This window comes from Pantherophis guttatus, chromosome 2, assembly GCF_059756535.1.
Source record: "Pantherophis guttatus breed Tessera chromosome 2, ASM5975653v1, whole genome shotgun sequence".
Classification (NCBI taxonomy): domain Eukaryota; kingdom Metazoa; phylum Chordata; class Lepidosauria; order Squamata; family Colubridae; genus Pantherophis; species Pantherophis guttatus.
Genome location: NC_142064.1, coordinates 248,278,659 through 248,299,917, shown reverse-complemented (window position 1 = coordinate 248,299,917; position 21,259 = coordinate 248,278,659). Strand labels below are relative to the sequence as shown.

Here is a 21,259-nt window from a genome sequence, read left to right as displayed (position 1 = left end):
GCTTCTCCCTTCTGCATGTCCTTTTATTAACAATCTTGTTTCCATGTTCATTGCATTTATTTGAATTCTCTCCAATGTGAAAAGTTTTCTGTGATTCAAAAGACCCATTTTCTTGAGAAAGTGTGAATATCCAACTGTAATTTTTTCCTTTTCCTTTGCATATACTGGCTGGTCCTTTGGCTTGTGATGGACAGGGTCCATTTACATCTAATGTGTCTTTGAAGAGTCTTACACCTTTCCCAATATATTGTTTCTTTAGTTTTCCTCGTTGATCAATAAAGTCCTGCATCTGAGCAACAATCGAAGGTGAGCTTTCCTTATTCCAGATATTTGACAGGTTTCTCTCCTGCCTTTGGAATTCTGATTGAATTGCAGGTTTCTCCATTACGTCTCCTTGTCTAAACACTTTGATTGGTTCTCCAGAGTCTTTATTGTCATTCTCATTCTCACCTTCAAATGGAAAGAGATATGAAAGTGAGAGAAAGGTTAAGGAAAAAGATCACTCTGTAAGAAGTCATATTAATTGCCTTCAGGTATTGTGCCAAATTCTAATATACGGTATACTGCATATTTGTATCCTTATAAATGCATAGTATAGAGATGATAATATCTCTATTGTTGAGGCATAAAACCTTGAAAAAGACATTAAATCAAAAAATTTGAATGATATAGAAGGATTTGGGCAAAAATAGCTGAAATCTGTGTGATTGAGTTTGGCATTACCTCAAACTAAGGAATTACTTTGTCACTAAAAAGTTTACCATATTTTTCGGAGTATAAGACACACCTTTTTACCCCCCAAAAGGGGGTGAAAAGTTAGGTGCGTCACATACACCAAATGTAGCCATGCCCACCCACTGGCCCCGACCCTTTGGCCTGTGTCTCGCAGCAGTTACCTTCTTACAAGCAAACAGCAAGAAAAAACAGCCCCTTTCAGCTTCAGCATAGGTTAATTAACACAAGTTGATTAGATGGGCCTCCCGACTCTCAGCTGATTTGCTCTCAGCTGTTTTGCGCAGGGCTCTCCTGCTTACTGCAAAAAGTGCTGGAGCAGATTTTTTTTCCCTAGCTATGCTGAAAAAATGAAACTGAAAGTAAAGTAGGCTATTTGCTGTAACGTGACAAAATGAGGCAGAGAGAGATTTCTTTTTCTTTTTCCTCACCAAAAAAGATAGGTGCAAACAATGGGAAATTTAGGGCAAAAGAGGACAGTTCAAGATTTTAAAACACAAAAGAAAAAAAGCTCTATTTAACTAGGGAATTCTAATAATTGAGATACTATTAATTGTATATTGTGTTGAAAGCAGAAATGTTAAATTATGGTTTGGAAGAATATATGGGGGAAATTATTTGGTTTATTATTATTGGTAAATATAATTAATTGATTTGTAAGAAATTGGATTGCATGGAAATAATTGGAGTATTCATGTTCATATTGATTAATATACAAAAAAGATAGTTATAACTAATTGATTTATATAAAAATGTTGAATTTGTATTAAACAATTGTAATATTAAATAATTAACCAATGTGAGGATGGATATAAAAATAGATGACAATGAGAAGGGGTATAATATAGAATAGAAGGGAAAAATTGAATTTGATTAAGATTAGAGATGAGAATGAAGGGTAATATTGGTTTTTTTTAAAAAAAAATAGATGAGGAATAAATATGGCAAAAAGGAAATATAGAAATTGTAAATTTAATTGAAATGACTAAACACTGTTTAAATTTGTGAATCAGCCAAACATTCTGTTCAAAGAAAATACATTGTATGTTTATATGTGTGTTTGTCTAAAAATTTTTTAAAAAACTTTAAAAAAACCAACAACCAAAAAAGGTAAGTGCGTCTTATACTCCGAAAAATACGGTAAATAGAAACACAAAAGCAAATCGGATTGGATACATCTAAGCAGAATGCCATAGACCCATTTCCTTCCTAGGAGCAGTAGAAAAACAGAACTTTTCTTTCTCCCTCTGAAGAGGGGATATCTATTTAGAGATATTTTCGGAAGAACTAACTAATGGCATCTAACTACAAAATGTCTCTCTGAACTCTCTGACTGGAAAGTAGGAAACCCTTACCAAGAGAGACCACGTTCTTATAATTCTCCACCATGACTTCCCAATGCAGAGCTCTTTGGTGAGGATCCAGCTGAGACCACTCCTCCTCGGGGAAATACACAGCCACCTCCTCAAAGGACACAAGACTCTCCTGAAAGGAAAAAAAAAAAGTACAGAACAGAGCGAGGAGTCATTGCAGGACCTTTCCTCTTATATGGAAATTCCAAAAGTAAACATATACACTAAGAGAAGTAGCTATGCTTAATAGGAATCCGTAGTTTAGATGAGAAAATGGACAGAACAAAAAGCATGTGACTAAAGAAATATTTTAGACAGGTTTTATCAACTTGAATGATTCTGTAGGACTTTCACTGCCATTCAGGTTAAATAAGCCCAGTTTCCTTCTGGATCAATTGATCTACCAAACAGCCAGCGAGCCAACCAACCAACCATCATCATAATACTCTTCCTTCTGGATCTATTAATCCATCCACAATCAAAAGGCCCTCAGTGTCTTGAAAGAATCAACTGTCAGGTGGGCCTTGGAAAACCCACCAATAAGTGATCCGAACCCTTCAGAAGTGTGCCTGTAGGTGAAGGGATTCTTTCCAGTGCTTTATGAAATGACTTATGTTGTCCTAAGAATGAGCAATCTTGTTCATTCCTGTCAGAGTAATGAAAATTTAAAGCTGACCAGATGCTTTAAGGTTGAGGATGAGTCAGCAGGGTTATTGCCGCTTTAAGACTGAGGATGAGTCAGCAGGGTTATTGCTGTTTTAAAAAGCTGTCTATATAAGGGAGGCCATGAGAAGGCGTCTCTCTCTCCTCATGTATCTCTCTCCTCGTCGTGTTCTGTCTGCATTGTAGTTCTCAGACATGTTATGGGCCCAGGCTAGAGAGAAGGCCAGAGTGACTCAAGAAGACTAGAGAGAAGAGAAACCCAGTGAGAGCTTGCACCAGAGACAGAGGGGTTGTGCAACATGGCTTGATAATGGTTAATGGCTTGTGAAAGAGAGAAGGCAACATGGCCTCCGTTGGCATAATGGGAGGAGCCATCTTGGTGTCTCGGCTTAATGAGACAAACTACCTCTCCTGGAATGTGAAGATGGAGATGTAACTGCGGAGGGAAGAGTTGTGGATGATTGTTACTAATCCACCAGCAGTCCTAGATGATGGGGAACAGAGAAGAAATGAAAAGGCATTAACCAGCATAATTCTGGCTTTAGAGGACAGTCAGCTGATACACGTGAGGGGTGTCCAGTCTGCAAAAGACTGCTGGGTGAGTTGCGCAGTGTATGTTAGAGAGACTGTGGGAAGTAAAGTGTTGCTGACAAGGAGACTGTATATGGCACAACTGAAGCCGGGGGAGAGCATGTCCACACATCTGCAGGATACAAGAAAGACATTCTTGAATTAGAGGAAAGGGGAATGACATTTAATGAGGCACACAAGGTTTATGTGGTGCTCAGTTCATTGGACAGTTCATGGGACGTTCTTGTGACTAGTCTAGAGTCCATGTAAGTGCGGGATTTAACCGTGGCATATTTAACTGGTCGATTGTTGGAGGAGGAGCAGAAATGGCTGGGGAGGCAACCAGGAAAGGGAAGAGAGAATATTCAGCACAAACCAGCATCTGCACCAGTCTAGGATGCCAGCAAAGCAGCTGAGACAGTTTATTCAGTGAAAAGATGTTACATGTGTGGTTCTACAGAGCATCTCCAGAGATGCTGCCCAGAGAGGAGAAACAGAGGAGCAGCGAGACAAGGGCACAAGACTACTCAACACACGAAGAATGGTTCTCCAGTGTTTTCCCTGAGAGCAACAGTGTCTGAAAATACCAGGAACACTTGGTTGTTGGACAGTGGGGCGACTCAGTATATTGTAAATGACGCACAACCATTTTCTGGTTTGAAACCAACTATGCAAACATGTGTTAGTCTAGCTAATGGTCAAAGAGCTGCTGTAAAAGGAAAAGGCAACATGTATGTACCTGAGGTAGGAGAAACATTGTACAATGTCCTATATGTAGCTGCATTAGATCATAATCTGTTAAGTGTATCCAGGTTAGACAGGCAGGGTTATGAAATACTGTTTGCAAGAGGGCAGTACTCCATTAGGAAAAGTGGAAGTATACGTGCACAAGGGGTTAAGGAGGATGGCCTGTATGCTCTTGCAAGGCAGGAGAATAGTTGTGCACGTGCACTTATGAATGCTCCCACACGTGACAATTGCGTACATTTGTTGCATATACGATTGGGGCATGCAAGTTTCAATCTACTAAAGAAGATGCCAAGCCTAGCTGAGGGGTTTAAAATAAAGAAATACAATGTGTATTTAGATTGCGCTGTTTGTAAGGATACAAACTCCAGGGTGTATCCTGTAAGTAAGAAAAGCTCAAGGCAAACAGAGTATTGCAGTTAGTGCATGCTGATTTGATTGGCCCTATGACACCCTCTTTAGAAGGAGCTAGGTATGCCTTAGTCATAGTAGATGACTACAGTAGATATGGGTTTTGTTATCTGCTAAAAAGCAAGACAGAAGTATTACAACAATTCAAGCAATGGGGAAAACTTGTAGAGCGACAGTATGGTTGTAAAGTATGCCAGCTGCAAACAGACAGGGGAACAGAGTTTATGTCTGATAATATCCAATAATGGTTAAGAAGTTTAGATGTATGAATCCATATTCGCTTGCTGAAAATGGAGTGGTTGAAAGAAGAAATGGTGTGATACAGACCATGAAGGACTCATTGCTTGTTAATGCAAGCATGGGTAAGGTTAAGGTGGGGGAGGAGCCATGGAGATATAAATTATATAATTAACAGGATATGGAGTGTGGTGATAAAGGAAACGCCGTATTTCCTGTTGCATGGAAAGACATCCTGGTGTTTTTTCGAAGGGAGAAGGTTTAGCTGTTGTTGCAGACCTATGGTTCTGCAAAGCCCATGAGGTTTTGCCTGGAGAAGCAGATTACTTCCCACAGGGTTGGCCTCGGCACCCGCTTCAGACAGCAAACAGAAGAGCTTTGCTCTTTTTCTCCAGGGCCTTTGAAACCACCACCCCCCTTTCACTTTTCTGCTTTAAAATTCTGGGCTCTGGCAATGGGGACGCTTCGTCTTTTGCCAAGAGTGTCCTGCCAGCATCCCCTTAATGGCCTTCCCCTCTCCCCACACAGCTCCCAGGGAGAGAGAGGGGGCAAGAGAGAGAGGAGAGGGCCATGCCATGTTCCCTAAAAGGCCTCATGTAGAGGTGGGTGAGCCCCTCATCCTTAGCTGCTGGAAGAAGGGCTAGGCTGGGCTGAAGCAGAGGAGAAAAGAATGGGGGGAGAAGCAAGCCTCTGCCTGCTGCTGGTGCCCCCTGCAGCGGTCCCAGTTGCTGTGCATGGCAAGCGCATCAAAAACAAAAACTGGACTTGCATGCTGCCCCTTGCACTGTGGAAGATGGCAGAACTCAGAGAAGAGCCACCCTCTCTTCGGGAAAGAGCCTGGATGCCTTTCAGCAATAGGTCTCTCCCTACTGTGGGGCTCCCCTATCCTGTCCCCTTCTTTCCCTCAGGCTTGCCCCACAGAAGCTTCCCCTATCCTATCCCTATCTCTCCCTCAGGTGTGCTCTACAGAAGCCTCCCCTATCCTATCTCCTTCTCTCCCTCAGCCATGCCCCACAGAAGCCTCCCTTATCCTATCCCCTTCTCTCCCTCAGCCTTGCCCCTCAGAAGCCCCCCCTATCCTATCCCCCTCTTTCCTCAGCCTTGCCCTACAGAAGCCTCCCTTATCCTATCCCCTTCTCTCCCTCAGCCATGCCCCACAGAAGCCTCCCTTATCCTATCCCCTTCTCTCCCTCAGCCTTGCCCCTCAGAAGCCCCCCCTATCCTATCCCCCTCTTTCCTCAGCCTTGCCCTACAGAAGCCTCCCCTATCCTATCTCCTTCTCTCCCTCAGCCATGCCCCACAGAAGCCTCCCTTATCCTATCCCCTTCTCTCCCTCAGCCTTGCCCCTCAGAAGCCCCCCCTATCCTATCCCCCTCTTTCCTCAGCCTTGCCCTACAGAAGCCTCCCCTATCCTATCCTCTTCAAGTTTGTAGGCTTTACGGTTCTGGAAATTTCATGATTATGGCATGAGTGGTTTTCACTTTTATATATATAGATTTTCTCATTATCCATCATCTCTTAGTCTTTCTAAAATTCCATAGTTTATTGATTTTTTGGTCAGTCTTTTATTTCTCTCTCTTAGAATCTTGTATCTCTTTTTAGTTTTTTTGTGTCTACAAAACTTTCCCTTCTGGGTGCCTTTTGCCTCTTTCTGCTGCATTTTTTGAACACCCATCCACAAAATTTCCTTTTGTTTTTGTTTTTTAAAGGGGTTTTTCACTCTTCTCTCTGTACCCTTATAAATTATGATGTTATATATTTGTCTTCTACTTATTAGTCTCTTCTCCTCTTTGTTCCTAACTTCTTGCTTCTTATTTTTATTCTTCCCTTCCCTGCTTTTTCTAGTTTCTCATCTACTTCTTGAATATCATGTTCCTCTTTTCCCCCCCAGTTGTTGAGTAGCTTCTACGTTATTTCTGTATCTTTAAACCATTCCTTTGTCTCTTTGTCATTTCTTAAGGATTCACACAGACTTTTTAACATGCACAATATTTCTTCATACATCTCTAGATCCATTTTATAGTGATTTAATACTTATAAATACTTATAATACTTATAAAAAGTATTATAAAAAGCTTATAAAAAGCATATTTCTATTATTCCAATATCTCAATATTTAAGAAACTTCTATTTAATCGAGTTACATCAATCTCAGTTATACCTCCAAAACCCCACATTTTATTTCATAATAGTTTACAGTCTTATATTTCCCCAATTGTCCAAATTTTTAAAGTTTTATTTCCTTTTTCTCTCTTTTCTTCTGACTTTTTCTTCTTTTGCCTCTTAGAATCTATATGTATATAAAAGCAAAAACCACTCACGCAATAATAACAAAATCTCCAGAACCATAAAACCTACAAGTACAAACTTGAAATTTGCCACATATATTCCTCTTAGCTTCTAGGTGCTCACTAAGAAAGGATTTTTTGAAATGACCGTCAGAGCATTAGAATTTCTTATATTATGATTAACACATTCTGATGCTAAGGTTCTACTACCCCTCCCCACCTGAAAAGAAATCTGTTTCAAATGCAAAACACAAGCAGAGGAGAGAAGTTTCACTTTCAGTTTTACTTTCACAGCAGCAAGCAGGGGATAGGATAGGGGAGACTTCTGTGGGGCAAGGCTGAGACAGAGAAGGGGGGGAGGAGAGGCCAATCATAACTACTCATTAATTTACAACCTTTAAATGTAAATTTATCAAGCCCCTCACATAGTTTCGTAGCAAAGCATGGGAATCCAGCTAGTATCCTATTAAATAACATTAATACTCCAAGTCCAAATTTGTCCAGGTTAGTCCACTAGGTTCTTCCAGTCTTTCCAAACCATAATCCAATAGTCAATTTTAGTAAGATTTAGTTATTTGCAAATTAGTTCCTTTTGTAATTCTTCAGAAGGAAAGAAAAAAACCCACTATTGAATGTTCTCAAATTTTCCCAGTCTTCTAACAAAAGAGTCAAGGTCAGTCCATTCACCAGATGTTGTTACTTCTGTTCTGTGTATTAGACTTTGTGTGTATTAGATTAGCTTTCATTAAATATACTGCAGCTATAGTGTTGTAGTATTTCTCTTTATCTAGTAAATGGCTCTCTTATATCCCATCCAATGTAAACAATCTGTCAAAAACAACTGATTGTCAGATAAATCCAAGGGGTTTAGAAATTCAAATAAACAAGTAATTTCTCCCTAAAATCGCTTTTAGAATATTTAGGCTGTTTCCCACGCTATCTGTTTTTTATAGTTTCTCTTGGGCTTTTTTTTTCGCCTTTTTGTTTCTGGATTTTTGTTTTTTCCATGTGTCAATTCACTGCTATTTTAAGCTTAGGAGTTTTCTTTTCATAATCCTTTTGCTATTGCAAGTCATTAAAGTAAAAGTTGGTAAATATCTCACCCCATTTCAATGTTCTGTCCATACACCGCTCCTGCACAATCTTGGTTCCCGATTGTCCCGGCTTTGTGACTGCCAGCAATGGCAGTCATGCCTGCTGAGATTGCTTCGGACCTAATGAAGAATTTGCGAATTCCTCATGGTCAGCGAAGCGCCTCTCCTTCCTTCACCATCCCTACAATTCAGCTGTGACCCGGAAGGGTCTTCTGGCAGTGGTTACCAGCTGGATTTTTGTGGGGCTCAGCAGAACCCGCTATTTTCCAGCTGTTCTCACCAAGGCGGAGTGCATTATGGGTGCTGCCATGCGTGTTATCGCACATGTCCGTGCACGCTTTCAGCGTGCAACGACAAAAAAGTTAGCCATCACTGACATATCCTATCTACATCCTCTGATTTCCTGATGGAAATGGAAAATATAAATCTAGTAAATGAATGTTCTTCTTTTACCTGAGTTGGAGGTTCAATCCTGGTTTCTGCTCCCCCAAAACAAAAAGTCAACTTCCTTCTATTCGTCCCTGTGGGGAAGATAGGATTTCAAAAAGCATCATTAGTAAAATGGGAGGAGGTATTCTATAGAGGAGAGAACACAGAGAAGATGAGAAAGTTAGGATTTATCAGAGGAGTAGAAGGCCCTTATATTACCTCCTGAGGTGTCCTGAATTGGATCTTCCTGAGGGATCCTCCTGAAAAACAGTTCTTCAGGGAGATTTGAGGGATGCCTCTTTCTCTGAGCATCCCTGATCTCCATTGCAAAGGACTTGAAATAGTATGCAAGAGAAAAGAATTAATGGATATCACACATCATGAAGAGGTATGTACTTCTATTTAACACATGATAAACTGCCAAAGATGTTTAAGGGAATTTCAAATACATGGTTGAAATGTAAATATAAAAAAGGAACTTTTTACCATCTCTGCTGGACTTGTGAAAAAGCAAAGAAATACTGGCATAGAATAGAGTAGAGTAGAGTAGAGTAGAGTAGAGTAGAGTAGAGTAGAGTAGAATAGAATAGAATAGAATAGAATAGAATAGAATAGAATAGAATAGAATAGAATAGAATAGAATAACAGAGTTGGAAGGGACCTTGGAGGTCTTCTAGTCAAACCCCCTGCTTAGGCAGGAAACCCTACACCACTTCAGACAAATGGTTATCCAATCTCTTAAAAACTTCCAGTGTTGGAGCATTCCCAACTTCTGGAGGCACCTTGTTCCATGGATTAATTGTTCTGTCAGGAAATTTCTCCTAAATTCTAAGTTGCTTCTCTCCTTGATTAGTTTCCACCCATTGTGTCTTGTCCTACCCTCAGGTGTTTTGGAGAATAGCTTGACTCCTTCTTCTTTTTCTTTAGATTTTTATTAAATATATAAACACACAAAATACACATACACATACAAATACAAATTAGACAAACATAACATTAATGACATTAATGACATCTAAACGTAATGCCAGATTTCCTATGACATCAATAACCTATGTTCCTCGATATATATTCCTTCCTCTAGCCTTATATAACGATATTATTTTATTGATATTTAATTATACGTTGTTAAATCTTGTTTGGTACAAAATTTTGTTTTACTCTTTTAGGATCCTCTTTTGGTTTGATTTTTTTTTCCTCCAACCATTGATACCACCTTTGCCAAACCAGGTAGTAGTCAGATTCTTCCTTTCCTTGAATTTCCTTGGTGAGTCTGTCCATTTCAGCACATTCCATGACTTTAGATATTATTCTGTCTTGTGTTGAGACTTCTTCCAGTTTCCAATTTTGTGCATAAGTGATCCTTGAGGCAGTCAAAATATGTGTGATCAAATATATTATTTCTCTTTCATAGTTACATGTAAATATGCCTAGTAGGTATGTTTCTGGTTTTAGTGGTACTTTTTGAGCTGTTATTTCTTCCAATTTGGTTTTAATATTGTTCCAGAATCGTTTAGCTTTGGGAAACGACCACCACATGTGGTAGTATGTCCCTTTTTGTGCTTTGCATTTCCAGCAGAGTGAAGATGTATTGGGGAACATTTTGGAAATCTGTGCCGGTGGGAGGTGCCATCTATAAAACATCTTGTAGATATTTTCTTTGTACGGTACTGATAGTGTTAATTTGCTATTGATTTTCCATAATTTTTCCCATTTATTTAATTCTATTGGGTATCCAAAGTTCATCGCCCACGTGATCATATTTTCTTTGACTATCTCCTCCTTTAATTTATATGCCAATAGGAAATTATAAATTTTTGTTATTAATTTCTCATTGGGGCCCAGTAAGATTTTATCCAGTTGGTTTAGTTCTTTTTGGATTCCAAATTTTTCCATATCTGTTTTGTATCTGTAACTCGTGAGTTTGTCTTCCCATAGGTATGCATGCCATCCCTTTGAGCTTGACTCCTTCTTCTTTGTAGCAGCCCCTAGTCCTTCTTTTCATTAAACTAGACATACCCAGTTCCTGCAACCATTCTTCATATATTTTAGCCTCCAGTCCCCTAATCATCTTTCTTGCTCTTCTCTGCACTCTTTCTAGAGTCTCCACATCTTTTTTACATCATGGCGACCAAAACTGGATGCATTATTCCAAGTGTGGCTTTACCAAGGTATTAACACTTCACGTGATCTTGATGCTATCTGTTAAGTTGGGCGATTGAGGAGCCAGGAGCCAGGTCGTGAACAACAACAGCTCTTTATTACACAGTGAGAATCCAGCAAAAGATGCAACAAGACAGCTCCCTTTATTCTGGCTAGGGTGCTAGCCAATGAACATTGTGTATTTTCCCTCCTAAAATTCCCTCCAAAACTGGATACATTACACCCCTCCCTTCCAGGGGTGAAATGCTACTGGATTGGACGGGATAAGCTGATCCGGTAGCAATGATAGCCAGTAGTTTGGAGAACCAGTAGCAATGGCAGCTGGAGATTCCGCCCATCCACCCACCTGCCCCATTCCCCGGAGTTGGGGAATGCACCATTCCCCGACTCCAGCCTTGACGCGGAGCTGCTGCCTGCTCGCCCTTCGCCACATGGTGTATCCTACTGCTCACCTTTCTCCTGCGGCTGGCTGTCAGGGAAGGCAAGTGCCCGAAAGTTACCGGGCCTAGCCTAGATAAGGCCTCTTTGGCAGTTCTCACGAATCTCTCAGCTTGTCTGTTACTAGCTGGATGAAAAGGTGCAGTGAGTGCATGTCTGATTCCCATTTCTGCTAAGTACCCCTCGAATTGGGTGGCCATGAACTGAGGCCCGTTGTCTGACACCAGAGTGTCCGGTAGCCCATGTGTGGCAAAGATTTTTTGTAGCATTTTGATTACCGCCTCTGCATTGGTTGAACTCATTAAGACAATCTCTAGCCATCCAGCAACTATTACCAGAAAGGTTTGACCATGAAATGGGCCGGCGAAGTGAATATGGATTCGCGACCAGGGACCCTGGGGTCATTCCCATTCCCTGACAGGGGCTGTGGGGGGAGCAGGCCTTGATTCTTGACAGGGGTGACACTTGCCTACCCATTCGGCAATATCCTCATCCAGTTTGGGCCACCAGATGTAGCTCCTAGCTAACCCCTTCATCCTTACAATCCCGGGGTGCCCCACATGCAAAACATTAAGGACTTTTTCCTGCAAGCATAGCGGTACAACAATACGATCTCCCCATAATAGGCACCCCCTTGCATTGACAGTTCAGCACGCTTGGTTACAAAAGATTTAAATTCCTCACTTACAGATTCACCCGGCCACCCCCTTGTTACTCAGCTCATTACAGTTTTTAATACATGGTCTTTAACAGAGGCCCTCACACTTCAGCAGAAGTGAGAGGCCCTGAGTCCAAACCATTGATGAGCAGGACTGGAACTCCTGGGGTTGGGTCTTCTAGAAGGTCTGGTAGCGGGCATCTGAGGGCCTCGGCATGCCCGAGGCTCTGGCCGGGATGATGGACAAGGCGGTAGGAGTATGCGGCCAGGAAAATGGCCCACCTAGTCATGCACGGGGACAAGGCAGCAGGGGTGGCCCGATCCCTGCCAAGAGGCCCAGGAGAGGTCGATGGTCCATAACCAGTTCGAATGTTCACCTGAACAAGTACTCGTGAAACTTTTTCACTCCCGATACGGCTGCCAGGGCCTCCCTGTCCCGCTGGCTGTAGTTCCGCTCAGCACTGGACAGGGTGCGGGAAAAGTAAGCAATGGGTGCCTCTAGCCCATTCAGTAGTCTGTGGCTCAAGATGACCCCAACGCCAAAGGGGGACTAACACAAGAGGAAGCATTGTGTTGTACTGAATCAGGAGGCTGTTTGCAGACAAAAGTTTTTTTTCACAGCGGCAAATGCATCAGCCTCAGCTTTGCCCCAGGCCCATAGGGATTTCTTGGCAAGTAATCAGTGAAGGTGCTCAGCTACCATTGCCTTGTCTCTCAGGAAAATTGAATAGAAGTTTAAGAGTACCTAGGAAGGCTTGTAGCTCTGCCTTGTTTCTAGGGGTTGGCACATTCCTAATGGCCCGTATCTTGCTTTTGATGGGGTGTATGCCAGTTCCATCTACCTTGTACCCCAAGAATTCTACAGCGAGTACTGCTATCATACATTTGTTTCTCTTTATTCGTAGACCCGTGTTTCTAAATTTTTCTAGTACCCTTTGTAATCGGTCCCCTAGTTGTTGTTTGTCTGCTGCAGTAACAAGGATATCATCAAAATAGGGGACAACTCCTGGAAATCCTTGCAGCAGATGCTCTTACTCTTCAACATCTTCATCAATGACTTGGATGAATGGATAGATGGGGAACTCATCAAATTTGCAGATGACATCAAGCTGGCAGGAATAGCCAACACTCCAGAAGATAGGCTTAAAATACAGAAGGATCATCACAGACTTGAACATTGGGCGCTGTCTAACAATATGAAATTCAATGGTGAAAAAAGTAAGGTTCTACATTTAGGGAAGAAAAACAAAATGCACAGGTACCGTATATGTGGTATCTTGCTCAATAGTAGTAATTGTGAGAGGGATCTTGGAGTCCTAGTGGACAACCATTTAAATATGAGCCAGCAGCATGCAGCAGCTGCCAAAAAAGCCAACACAGTTCTAGGCTGCATAAACAGAGGGATAGAATCAGGATCACGTGAAGCGTTAATACCACTTCATAATGCCTTGGTAAGGCCACACTTGGAATACCTGCATCCAGTTTTGGTCGCCATGATGTAAAAAAGATGTAGAGTGCTCTTCTCTGCACTCTACAAAGAATGCAGAGAAGAGCAACAAAGATGATCAGGGGACTGGAGGCTAAAACATATGAAGAACGGTTGCAGGAACTGGGACTGATGAAAAGAAGGACAAGGGGAGACATGATAGCAGTGTTCCAATATCTCAGGGGCTGCCACAAAGAAGAGGGAGTCAAGTTATTCTCCAAAGCACCTGAGGGTAGGACAAGAAGCAATGGGTGGAAACTAATCAAGGAGAGAAGCAATTTAGAACTAACGAGAAATTTCCTGACAGAACAATTAATCCGTGGAACAAATTGCCACCAAAAATTGTGAATGCTCCATTTGTCTGAAATGGTATAGGGTTCCTGCCTAAGCAGGGGTTGAACTAGAAGACCTCCAAGGTCCCTTCCAATTCTGTTCTATTCTATTCCAGTTTTGCTGATTACATAAGTTTGTTGTTACAGAATTTGCTAGTACATATTAAGTATGAAAAGTAAAAAGTTGAGCCTCTAATGTTACCATTTTATTTGACTGTGCTAAAAAGAATCAGATTTTCAATGATTTCCCCCCTTTATCCTAAACATCTTTCTCTTCCCTTCCCCCAGTTCCTACTATTTACATTTTTTTGTATTTTATCTCTTCATTAACTTAATAACACTATTAAAAGGATACAAAAATGTGAACATATTATTATATTCAACCTTTTCTGGAGTCCCAGGAGGAAGTCCTCTCACCTGCAACTCAACCTGCTCCTTCTTCTCCTCCGCCTGGCTCAGGAGGAAGCCTTCCACCAGGGCCACCGCCTGGGAGCTGGTCTCTGCTCCACACTCCCGCACCCAGCTCTCCATCTGCAGGGGCAGAAGGGCCAGGAACTGCTCCAGAACCACCAGGTCCAGCATCTGCACTTTTGTGTGTTTTTCTGGTCTCAACCATCGACTACAAAAGTAGTGGAGTCGGCTGCAAAGTCCTCGGGGACCCTCATCCTCCCGATATTGGATGCTCCTGAAGTTCCAGGCGTGAACTTGTGAAACGATGGTTCCTTCTTCCAGCATCTTCTGCCCAGTTCTTGCCCAGAACAGGTTAACGAAGTATGAACGTTCAGTTCACATAAAATGAAACGCCAGTCAATTGACCCTGATTTAGGATGCTGGTTCACTAACTTCCTAACACAAATTGAACTGCAGGGGATCCAAGCCTAGTTTAGTGTCATTCAGAACACAGTGAGAATGTAGGCATCATCTTTTGCCTCTCTTCCTTGCAAATATATTTCTTATTTCCTGCTTGAGATCTGCCATGCAAGCTCTCCACCCGAAGTAGGAGTTTCCCAGGAAATGGGGTGTGTAGGATTCTCCAGGTACCCACCCTTTCATTCCTGAGGATCTCGATTTATTCCTGAGGGCAGCATGCGTGGTCTCTGCTTTTCCCCATGCTTGTTTTAATCATGGAAAAGGGTGGTAGGGAAATATGGGATCTGGGAGAGTCTCCCACTCCTGATACTCAAAAAAACTGAACCTGGATGAGGACTAGGCATGTGTCTCTTCCCCTTTTTTAGAGTGAGAACCCCCGGTCTCCCTTTCTAGGAGAAGAACACACATATGCACACACACACACATACCTACCTTCTCCACCTCTGGATTTTGTTTCCGCCTTTCAAACTCCTGCAGAGCTCAAAGGGTTAAAGTGAGAGAGAGCCCAGTATCCTAGAAAGACAAAAACTGAATGATGTCACTGCCTTCCCAATTTGTAAGGCCCAAAGCTGAAGTGCCCCCCCTGGTGGATTTTCTGTGCAGGGAAGGTGCTCATGCAAAGAGCGGAGAAATGGGGTGGGGGGAAGGAAGGGGCTCCTTGACTGGGAAGCCTTTGGCAATGTTCTACTTTAGTAAAGAGCATTCTATTTAAAGTACTGGTATTAGAAAAAAAAAATCCCTAACAAGAATCTCATTTAAATCTGTTGCTGAGGAAGAAAGGAATAAGTCAGCCGAAACAAGAAGGAAAAATGAAAGGTGACTGTACTATGTACCTCACCCACACACTATTCCAAACTTGCAGACTTTTATCCACATCTGAAATTTGAAACTGCCAATCATGCCTGATCTTGAGAAGGCCCTCTCCATCCTCTGTGGATTAAAGTCCCCTAAACCTGGAATGCAGTGTTTATGTTTGCGTGTGTGTGAGTGTGTGTGCCCGTATGCATCTATGCACCCATCCATCCTGTTCCTTTAATAGAGCATCCAGATCTACCGACATGGTCTGTTTTATTGGAGGATAGTTGGGTTTAGCTGAATGTCAAGCTCCACACAGAGTAACATGTAACGTAAAGAGGACAGAACAGACCTTATGATTCTAGGAAAATTTCACCTTTGAGAGTGATGTATGCATGATTCAGAATTTAGGATTTCTCCTAGACTCACTGGGTGGTCCTGCTCACCACTTTTGAGCTAATTGCAACATGGTTCTTAACAGAAGTTAGGCTGCATGAAAGGTGGAAAGGAAATCCATCAGAAGCCACTCCTTTGTGTTCATGGAGGTATGTGAAAGAAACCTGGGAGATCAGGGGGGGTTCTGAAAGTTTTTACTACTGGTTCTGTGGGCGTGGCTTGATGGTCATGTGACAGTAGGTGTGGCTTGATGGTCATGTGACAGTAGGTGTGGCTTGATGGTCATGTGACTGGGTAGGCATGGCCAACTCAATGTCACTCACGTCAAGGGGTGCCTCGCCTGGCTCCTCCCCTCCCAGCCATTCCTTGTCACACCCAACCTCAGAGTATCTATAGTTCTGTAAAAATGTTCACCTTTTTTCAACTTTATTATCTACATACTACAGATGCACTTTCATGGACCACTGAAAGGAGGAAATGGCTCACATGCTTTGCCCAAGAGTATGATAGGCAACAGGCTTTTAAGGGGCTGCCAGGAAAAAGGGGGGGCAATGTATTTTCCAAAGCCCCAGAAGGCAAAACAAGAAGCAATGGATGGAAACTGAACAGAGAGAAGCAACCTAAAACTAAGGAGAAACTTCCTGACAGTGTCAACCAATATAGGTGCAGAAATATTTCAGTCATAATTTCACATATAAAATAGCCATTCGTGTAATACAACCTGCATATTATTCAAAACAGTCATTAGTATTATGGCTGATGTTTGACAGCAAGCCTAAAAGTCAAAGATTACAAGAGTGCTTCTTTCTCTGTATGCATACAAAACATCACATTCCAGGAATAGCCTCTTAAGATGGACCTGTGCAACCTGATGTACAAATAAACACGCACATATTTATGCTCTGGACTATAGTCATTGAATGCATGTAAATCCCTGAAAAATATGTGGTAGTCCTGGGCAAAAGAAAGGCAGTAAAATCACTCTAGGTTTAGGGACTGTAGGAAGAAATATCCTTCTGGGTTCTGCTCCAAGTAGGGAAAAAGACACTGGGAACATGGAGACTGCTTAGAAAGATGGTTTAATGGTGGACAGGATCACATGGTTTGAGTTCCTGAACAGAAAAGGGGCAGATACAGTAAATCCTCGGGTTTTTATGCTCTCTCTGGCTCTGCATTTCTTGGGGCCCCGAAAGAGTATCCTGATTGGTTGTCAGACTCCCAGGGGGTGGGGGTCTTAGCTAGCCTTGCTGACTGATGTAATCTTCCCAGGTGCCATATGGTGAGTTTCTTTTCCTAGATGGGTCCCAATGAAGGTCCATGGTCAATGAAGGTCCATTGACAAAGATTGAGTTTCTGCCTCTGGCCCATTAACAAAGGGGCGGGTAGGAAGGTGGGAGTTGCTTTGTTTTTAAAACATGTTTCTCCATTTCTCATCCAGGGAAATATAATATTCTGCCTTTTTAATATTTCTCAAAATATTTCATTCTTCCAGGAAAGGGGTGGGTGCTAACTTCCTACAGGACAGTGTAAAATATTAACACATGATAAACAATGGAACAATTAAAAATAATAGCACAGAGGGTTTCTCTCTCTCTCTCTCTCCCTTCCTTCCTCTTTTTCTCTTCTACAGTATCTCTCTCTCCTTCCCTCTGTTGGTCTGACTGTCTGTCTCTTTCTGTCTCTCTGTCTCTCTCTCATTCACTCATACTCACACACACACACACACACACACACACACACACACACACACACACACACCTGGTCTGGGCACAAAGTATCTGTTGTTACAGAAGTTCTCATTTCTCTCTACAATACACCTCATACTAACTGATACCCTATCTCTCAACCATGTAAAGCCTGTGCATGTTTACTTGGCAGTAAGGCTACTCTCTTTCAGTGGGATTTAATCCTAACAGATACACACGATTGCAGGCAGACAGCTAGCTCCATTGTTTAATAGGCTGTAAGTAAAATTTCTACATTAACAAAATTTATACCTAAACAACAGAATATAGGAGCAAAATATCATAGCAATAGTCTGAGCTATGCTTTTCTTCTTTAAATGGAAGTACTACCCATTTTAACCAGACTCATTAGTTTGGAATACTAGTATGGCTTACACTGAACCTTGACAGTACTTGTTTTCCTTACAAACTAGCTCAACTTTCTTTCTGTAGGAAGTTAGCACCCACCCCTTTCCTGGAAGAACGAAATATTTTAGGAAATATTAAAAAGGCAGAATATTATATTTCCCTGGATGAGAAATGGAGAAACATGTTTTAAAGACAAAGCAGCTCCCACCTTCCTGCCCCTCCCCCCCCACTTTGTTAATGGGCCAGAGGCAGAAACTCAATCTTTGTCAATGGACCTTCATCTGCAACACAAGGGGACCCATCTAGGAAAAGAAACTCACCACATAGCACCTGGGAAGATTACATCAGCCAGCAAGGCTAGCTAAAACCCCCACCCCCTGGGAGTCTGACAACCAATCAGGATACTCTTTCTGGGCCCCAGGAAGTTCAAAGCCAGAGAAAGCATACAACCTGGGGACTCGCTGACTCTCAGCCCTTTTTCTGTTCAGGAACCATGTGATCCTGTCCACCATTAAACCATCTTTCCAAGCAGCCTCCATGTTTCCAGTGTCTTTTTCCCCACTTGGAGCAGAACCCAGAAGGATATTCTTCCTACAGTCCCTACACCTAGAGTGATTTTACTGCCTTTCAACTATTACATTTCTTTGGTTATCATTTAATTAAATTACAGTCCTCTCATGGACCTTCCTGTAATCTCCTTGTTTCTCTTATCCACTTTCTATCTTGTCTTCCCTTGCATCTCCTTTATTCATCCATGCTACGCATAATACTTTTTTCCCACCCTAGGTTATCATTCTGCTTTTGAGAGGTCTTATCCCTTCTGACTTACCTCTATGACCCAAAAATGCCTTTGAGGGGCAAGAAAGAACCTGGACCAGCCTGAGCAATGATACTGGGATTCATTCATGATCTACAGATCATGAATAAACAGAGAAAAACATTCCAAACACAAGAGCTGAAGATTCCAATGGTTTGAAGAGATTCCTTTGCATATGGAGGTGACAATGCAAGGGGGAAAAAAAGAGATTTAGCTACCAAAAAAACAAACAAACCCTAAATTTACCTCTCTGCTCTTTTCAGTCTCTTTATTGTCCAGCTTGATCCAGAACTATTACTGAAAATTGAGCTTCAAACCTGTTAGGTTGTGGGAATGAAGAGGCAGAAGCAAGGTCTTCCGTGACAACAGCTCTTTAATGGGGGGGGTGTGATTTCAGCAAAAGATACAGTAATACAGCTCCCTTTATATACCTTGCTGGGCCGGGAGCTGGCCAATCACAGTTGACCCATTGTCTTTCAAACTTCCCGCCAAAACTCAATACATTATACCCCTCCCCTTCCAGAAGGCACTCAGGGTATACATTTGCGTACAAAATTGCGCAGGTGACCAGGGCGTGTCTGTACCTGGGTTGACCTGCACAGTTCAGTCTGAGGCGTGGCGTCGAGCTGGTTGGAGGGACCTTTTGTTTCTCCCAGCTCCGCCAATGGAACATCCTGGATTTCGCTGGGGGCGTTGACTTCTTCAACTGGACCCGTTTGGTCGAGAGGGCAGCACTGGACACAGAAGTTTTCAGATAAGTCCTCCAATCGTCTTGGGCTTGAGCTAGCTGTTGTGGGAAGGTTTTGGTAGTTAGAGGCTGGCATTTCTGGTTGGTCATCTGGTTCGAGGGCTACTCGCTTTCGCAGTTGATCGATATGCCTGCGCCATACTCTCCCATTTCCCAAGTCCCCGGTGTACGACTTGGGACCTGTTATATCAGAAATAGTCCCTGCTACCAATAGGGGCCCATTTGCGTAGTTCCTGGCGAACACAGGTGTCCCTATCTGGAATCTCCTCAGCTTTTTGTCAGCCCCTTTGAACCCGTCCAGAGAGTAGTTGGGGTGTAACCAGTCCAGCACGCACCTCAACTTTCTGCCCATGAGAAGTTCTGCTGGACTGTGCCCCGTGGCTGTGAATGGTGTGGCATGCCGAGCAGCCAGAAACTTATCTACTCAGGCCTGCCAGTTTCCAGCGTCCAATCGTGAGAGTGCCTCTTTGGCCATTCTCACGAATCTCTCAGCCAGTCCGTTGCTGGCCGGATGAAACGGAGCAGACAGGGCATGTCTGATTCCCAACTCTCCAAGGTATTCCTCGAATTGGGTAGCCATGAACTGGGGCCCGTTGTCTGATACGAGGGTATCGGGCAGCCCATGGATGGCGAACAGCCTCCAAAGCACCTTGATTACTGCTTCAGATGTGGTAGACTGCATTAGTATAATCTCGAGCCACTTCGAGTAGGCATCGACGATTATCAGGAATGTTTGGCCATGAAAGGGGCCTGCAAAATCAGTGTAGATCCTTGCCCAGGGGCCTTGGGGTCATTCCCATTCACTGACTGGTGCCGTTGGGGGATCTGGTCTGGATTCTTGGCAGGGGTTACACTTCCCCACTGTTGTGGCTCCGACCCCCGAGCCCATCTTATCGGAGGAAGAAGGCTCCGAAAGGGAAGGAGAGGAGTTGGCCAGGCCTCCCTCTCCAGGACCCTCCTCTCTGGCAATGCCTCAGGTGTCTCCCGAAGGAGAAGAGATTGGCCAGGAGCCAGGTATCCCCGAGCAGTCGCAGTCAGACAGTGATGGGGATGAGTCTTGGCTGGATCCACGCCAGCGTCGGAGAGATAAGTGCACGCAACAGAAAAGGAGGCATGGCAGAGATTAGGCTGAGTCATTGGACCACACCCCACAGGGTATAAAAGGGAGTGTGGTGGCCAGTCAAACCTTGTGACGAACAAAGCTGAAAGCTTCCACGCCATTCTGCATTGCCGGACTTTTGCTATAGGCTTTGCTGGACTACATTTGTGAACTGGACTTAATTTACCCTGTACCTATTGAACATTTACTTTGATGTACAAAAGCGGAGAGAAGTTTTCTCCTCCCTTCGTAAGTAAAAGACTCTTGGCAGGCAGCCACTAGGTTGCTGCCAAGTTCCATTATCAAAAGGGAGTTTCTTGTCAGCTGGTTTGGTTTTTAACTCTTGGACGTCTGTTGGTGTGCGTGTGTGGGACGGGAACAGAACACCCACCCACTTGGTAATGTCATTGTCCATCTGGGACCACCAGACATAGCTCCTGGCTAGCCCCTTCATCCTTATGATCCCGGGGTGCCCTTCATGTAACATTTTAAAAACCTTTTCCCTTAAGGATAAGGGCAAAATGACACGGTCACCCCACAACAAACAACCCCCTTGCATTGACAGTTCATTTTTCTTCTTTGCAAATGCTTTGAATTCCCTGCCCTCAGTCTTTGTTGGCCAACCCCTCGTGACCCAGCTCATGACTGTTCTCAACACGTGATCCTTAGCCAAGGCTCTCACCACTTCGGTTGAAGTGAGAGGCCCCGAGTCCAAAACATCAATGAGGAGAACTGGCACGTCCGGGGTTGGGTCCTCTAGGATGTCTGGTAACGGGCATTGGCTGAGGGCGTCGGCATGCCCTAAGCTTAGTCTGGGTTGGTGGACAAGTCGGTAGGACTA

At 43.1% G+C, this 21,259-nt stretch overlaps 1 protein-coding gene across 1 annotated transcript in view; it reads right to left on the bottom strand.

The window, feature by feature from the left end:
* LOC117673941 (uncharacterized) overlaps positions 1–21,259 on the bottom strand; it is a 145,115-nt gene that overhangs the window by 62,285 nt on the left and 61,571 nt on the right. The window lies entirely within an intron of this gene.